Genomic DNA, 5,853 nt, shown 5'->3' with positions numbered 1-5,853 from the left:
GGTGCAGAGCAAACTCGGGAGGTATAATTTAATCAGCACAGGTCAGGTGTGCTGGCGTTTAAATATGCCCAGGGTAATTTATGGCTGCATACCAGAGACTGTRCTGGCTTCTGTGATTTCCGGGAACATGAGTGAGGACCGTTTGCTGAATTTTCTGGTTTTGAAGTTGCAGGAGAGTTTTGGGGATTTTTACATCACAGCACTTGTTTCGCTTGTATTTGTGGAGAGATGAGTTTTGCTTTCTCTTAAAATGTATCCTGTTCAGGACTTCTATAAAGTGAAGTTACATAAGATTTGGCAGGACTTTCAGAAATCAGAACTTAAAGATACCTGCTTCCAAAACCTAACTGGATGTTAAAGAGAAACATGTTCTCCTTCCTTAATCCTAAGTGGAATCCCAAAAGGGCTTTTTGCATCCAAACCCTGACAGAGTGCAAACAAAACCCCTTGAAACACCCTTGTGTGMATGCTTACATGGATATTTGCAGATGGCTGAGAGTATTTCTTCATCTGTTACTGATAAGATTTATTAATGTTTTTAAGAATTAAAAGCTCCAAAATCAAAAGTACTTTTGCCTACAGTATATCGCAAGCTAGATATGTTGAATATGAATTAAATCACCCATTGGGTTAACCAAAGTTTGTATTGCTACAGTGCAAAGTTTACTGTTTTCCCTTCAACAACTTTTCATCATAAACCAAAGAAGAAACAAGCACTTTAAAGCATTTGTTCAAAATCCCAAAGCTGTTTCACTGACTGTGACAAGAAAAGCCAGACTGGGGCAGCAGGCTGGTTGGCTGGCTGTTTAAGCATGCCTGAGCAGGCCCGCTGGCTGCTTTTTCCCTCCACGCTGTGGGGTGGCACCCATGCTCCCTTGCTGAGTCCTCAGCTTTAGGGCAAGCCTGCATACACACTGTACATGCCCAGCAGGAGCAAGACTACATTTCATCCAAATCTCAGAAAGGTCTGAGGTTTGCAGCACACGACAGTAATCTGCTGCCAAGCACATAAAAANNAAAAAAAAAAAAAAAAAAACAAAATGCACCTTCTTTTGAGGTAAGAAATTACTTCTGTGAAAAGAATCAGAGAGGAGAAAATCTTCCGTTTAAAAGTGTAAGAAATTAAAGAAAACAAAATAGTGCAAATATTTTTGCAAGAAAAAATAAATACCTGCATCAAAACTGTCAGAATTAGATCTGAAGAGAATGAAGTATGGTCCTGTATTCCCTCAGCTTGTAAATAGCACAAAATGTTAAAAGATACATAGTTAGTTTTCCAGGGCTGTGCACTTAAGATGACGATAAGTGGCACTCAGAAAAAACTATATGAGTGACCTGTGCTCTAATGATGTCATTTACACTCATTGATACTTTTARTTTGGCTTTCTAACTAAATTAGATTAATACTGTGTAATTGTCAAATTCAGATGCTACTTGCTGATTATGATCAAATTTGTCAAAATGACATCTTTCTCAAAGACAGTAAGATTCTCTAAGTACTGTGAGAATCAGAACCGGGTACAAGGAGATCTGAAGTCACTTCTCTGCTGGGAGAGGGACAGAGAACTTTAGCTATTCTGATTGACCTGGCCAAGAGTCTGTTTGCATTATCCACCTTGTCAGTCTGCGTAAATACTACGAATTTAATCAGCACGTGTCTAATTCCCAGCACCCCCAGCAAATCACATTCTTACCCATTCTACGGGACAAACAAAGATAGGTATAGGAATGGTAAGACCTGAAACTACTATAGTGGTGGTCTTGCAGGATAGGAGAGGAGAAAAAGGAAGAGGAGAGATGGCCAAATGTATGTGGGAAGATGCTGGAAGTGAATCGGGAGATGTGCAGAAGACCTACAGTTGTTGGTTGCACTTGGAGAAATGAGGATATTTTATTACAGAAATATAAAGAATATGTAGGAATTGGGCTGTTGCAGTAAAGGCACTGGGTGGGAGAGGGAGACAAAACCACAGAGAACAGCAGGAATTCATTCTTCACTTTATTCACTTACCCAACACTATGTTAAATTCAAGCACTAACAATGAGTATGCTTTTATGAAAGCCCCTCTGCAAGTCCCCCCTCTACAAGCACTATATTTAGCAAATGCAATATTTTCCCAAATTTCTTTCCTCTGGCTAAATGTTATGCTTGTTACCAAAAGCATGGTGCACTCAGCCCTCATGGTGAGCTCAAAGGAGCTGAGCCTGAACTGCGAGCGGGCCCATTCCAAGTCCTGGGCCTTTAATTAAATAAAACTGTCTATTTTCTCCTACCTCAAAAATTGATTGTCCTGGATGAGATCTTTAGCTGTTGATCACAAATCCACTTGTAGAATATGACAAGAACTAAAGAGTGAATTCAAGCTGCCCACAATATTAGCAATGCATCACTGGGAACCATGCCACATGCAAATTGCTAAATGTTGTACAAGCTATTTTTCCAAATATCTCAGTGACTCAAAGTTTTCAAAGTGTAAAATGATATTTTTCAAATATTTGAAAAAGACCAAAGAGCATTAGTTGTGGAAATAATGCCATCCAATGCATAATTATCTGTTAAATTAGTAGTAGATACTTCAGTGGAGTTCTACACCTCCAGTCTGGAGGAGGACATACAGGAGGACATGTTGAGTAATATTATTATGTTGAGGTGATGAATGGACATCTTTTTCTCTCTGGAAAGAGGCATTGATATCAGACAGAAAACTTGATAACCTCATCAGTTTCTTTAGCACAGCATAAGCAGTTTCCCTCAGAAAACAAATCTATAAAAGGAGGCTATTATGCTATTAAAAAGTTACCAATGAAACCATCTTGGACATAGTTTATCTCCATGCAACATCATAGAAGAATTGGAATTTCAAAGCAAACAGAACCAGAACGTGGGGCATTTTGGTCTGTTTCTATTAGTGTTGCTATTTGCTGAGCAGTAGATTTTAAGGCCATGCAGGTTAGTTTCCCATTCATATAGACATCAGTGATCTAAAATAGAAGTAGTTGAATCCCAGCCTTGTTTGGATATGTCTACATGAGATGGAAGTTACAACTTTGCTTTGTTAGGTAAGGCTTTGAAACTGTGATTTAAATAACTGTTGTATCCTCAGGTAAATTTACAGGACTGTTCAGGGTAAGATCTTTTATGTCCTACACACTGTGCAGTAAAAGCTCTGGAGTAAAAGAGTAGGGAGGATGTTTCATAAATGGGAAAGGAAGGAGTTAAATCAGTGAAACTGAGAAGGGACTTGAAACAGGACAGAAGGAGACTGAAAGAAAAGGTGTTCAGGTCTTTTAAGAGACAGCAGGAAACACACAAAGCATGGCAGAAGGGAGGAGATGAAAAGGGCAGTAACCTGAAACATCAGAAAACTAATGAGAGTTAAGAGAAAWTTGGAACAGAGGTAAAGTTATGTAAAATTGTATGTGCTACTGGCTGACAGTGTGCTAAGTCTGAATTTTATGCCACTATTCTTTGCTGGTGTGTTAGCCAGTGGGGAAAGTGGTCATTCTATGTGCATAGGGCTCCTTCCCCCATCAAATTACCCCAGACCTCTGTTTCTCACCTTACTCTGCAGTACTGCACAGGTCCATCAGCTAAGATCTCCTGCACGTATTGCACGTAAGTGGTAGCTTTCCATTACAGCATGGCCTCAGGCCTAAGAAGCACTTTGACTGAGGTTAAGAACAATTTATTTTCTGAAAATTGTACATTTTGAAGGATGGAAAACCCAATGTTGTTTTTTTTTTCTGCTGATCTGGAATAGGAAAAGTCTTTGGGAGATTTTCTAATACAAGGTGTATATATTTTACACAGAGTTTGTCACTGATGAATGATCCAGAGATACAGACACAGGGACTGTGACCAGTCTGCTGCTGGAACTGGGATATCACTGGTCATTTTTGTAGCTATCTATGGCTAAGGGAAAGGGAGAAAGATGAGCAAAGCTGATATATTTAGTGCTAGCAGGAAGTGAGGCATATGTGGTCAGCAGAATGCACCACCTCTAATCTGGTTTGTAGCAATGAAAATTAATTGAAGATGCTATTGAGACTGATGGGAGGAAAAYGTATGTATGTATTCTAGATCAGAAACTAGCCCAACCATACTGATGAGCCACTGAGACCATATCAGAGCCCCTTCCAGACCATCACTTTACAACTAAAACAGAAAAATGGAGCAGAGTTGGGCAGAGCAGCTGTACACCATTTATCATAGAAAACCTGACCTGATCAGCAAAGGAGTCTGCCAGGCCCGAGTAACCAAGTTCTCAGTGTAAAGCCTGTAAATAGTGCATCCCCAGGCAGAACTGTCTACAGCTCACGCATGGTGCAGGGGATTAGGCAACAGGATTCTGAACTGAATTCTGTAATAATGTAACCCTGTCTTTCAAAAGGGTGATGTAAATTACTCTATAGGAAAAGATGGGGTTTACCTTGAAAGTTAAAAATAACAAATTTTACACTGAGTGAGATTTAACAAACATCATGAGGCTGACAGTGGGCCAACTAATTTTAAGCCCAAAGAAGGGATCTTTGGGACTATGAAAATAAATAGGTGGAAGGGCTAGAAAGCAGACTTTTGCAGATATTTGTCAAGTTATTTCAACTGAACTTTCATCTCTTCTTTATTTTTTGGCTATTGCTGCATGGGAAATGAGGGACAATCTCCTTTTTGTCAGCCTTGACTGTAACTGAATTTCRAGATTATCTCTTTCCTCCATTATTTCCTCTCTCTCTCACTTGACATGTTATGACAAGACCTTTTTTCTTTTTCCCAAAAGACTGGAAGAGTATTCTTTTTATTGTGAAAGATAATCATTCACTTTTCACCAGTACCGCCTCCTTGCTTTGGGATAGTATCTACCAGCTGGCCCAGAAGTCCCTTTCTAAACCCTGCACAAGACGGCCTGTAGTTTGGTATCAACTTTCCTTTGATTATATGCTGCCACTTAGTGGCTACTGCAAATATTACTCAATACTCCTTCCTCCCAGTTTATTTTTCACTGAGTGTCTCTGCCCATGCCTCACTGTTGTCCTGAGTACCTGTATAAGAGGAGAGAACCTTCTTCCATATTCAGGTGATCTGCTGGCATCTGCATCACGCCTCATCCAGAGGTGGCAATGGCAGCAGGAGTTTCCAGCAGTTGTTGCTCAGTCATGGGATAAATAGCTTTACCTGACTGTGCTGAAGCAGTGAATTACATTTTTGGCCTCTTGTGATGCAAAATGCCTAGCTTTCTGGATTTATTATTACTCATAACTCTACAGCAACACAAACGTACTTGGCACAGCGAAGAGCTGATGAAGAGACAGTGTGTCTCCCCTTGAGACTCTTCTGAGTCTAGCCAACATGCAGATGATGTACAGGTTTAAACAAACAGCCAGAAGGACGAAGTAGCAGCGACACTGAGCACCAGTTTTGAGCTACTTTCCAAACCGTGCTTGATTTGTACTAGCAGTGCAGCGAGGCACGGAGGACTGGCACCGCTGAGTTATTAAGGCCTCTGGGAAGCAGCATGTTTTCAGGACTGGAGGAAGGAAACAACTTGGCATTGCCAGAGAAGGGATCTGGGGCAAGAGGGCACAGAAGGACCTGAGGAACGCGGCGCTCTCCGCACTTCTGGAGCAGAGGAGGCGAGGAGGGAGCATGAAAACCCGGGAAAGGACACCTTGAGGGAGTGCCTCCTGCCGCGACCAGGACGCAGCCGGGCTCGCCCTGAGCGCTGCGGGGACGCGCAAGCCCCACTCGCGGTTCTGACGTCCCACGCGCGGGGCAAGTGCCGCCGCGCCGCCGCCGGTGCTCTGCCACCACCAAGATGGCGGCGCGGCGCGGCCGCCCCGCCCCCGCGGCGCCGC

The sequence above is a fragment of the Rhea americana genome, unplaced genomic scaffold (genome assembly GCF_003343005.1).
Source record: "Rhea americana isolate MKP2758 unplaced genomic scaffold, rheAme1 scaffold_126, whole genome shotgun sequence".
In the NCBI taxonomy this organism is placed as follows: Eukaryota; Metazoa; Chordata; class Aves; order Rheiformes; family Rheidae; genus Rhea; species Rhea americana.
Note: the sequence above shows the minus strand (reverse complement) of the source record.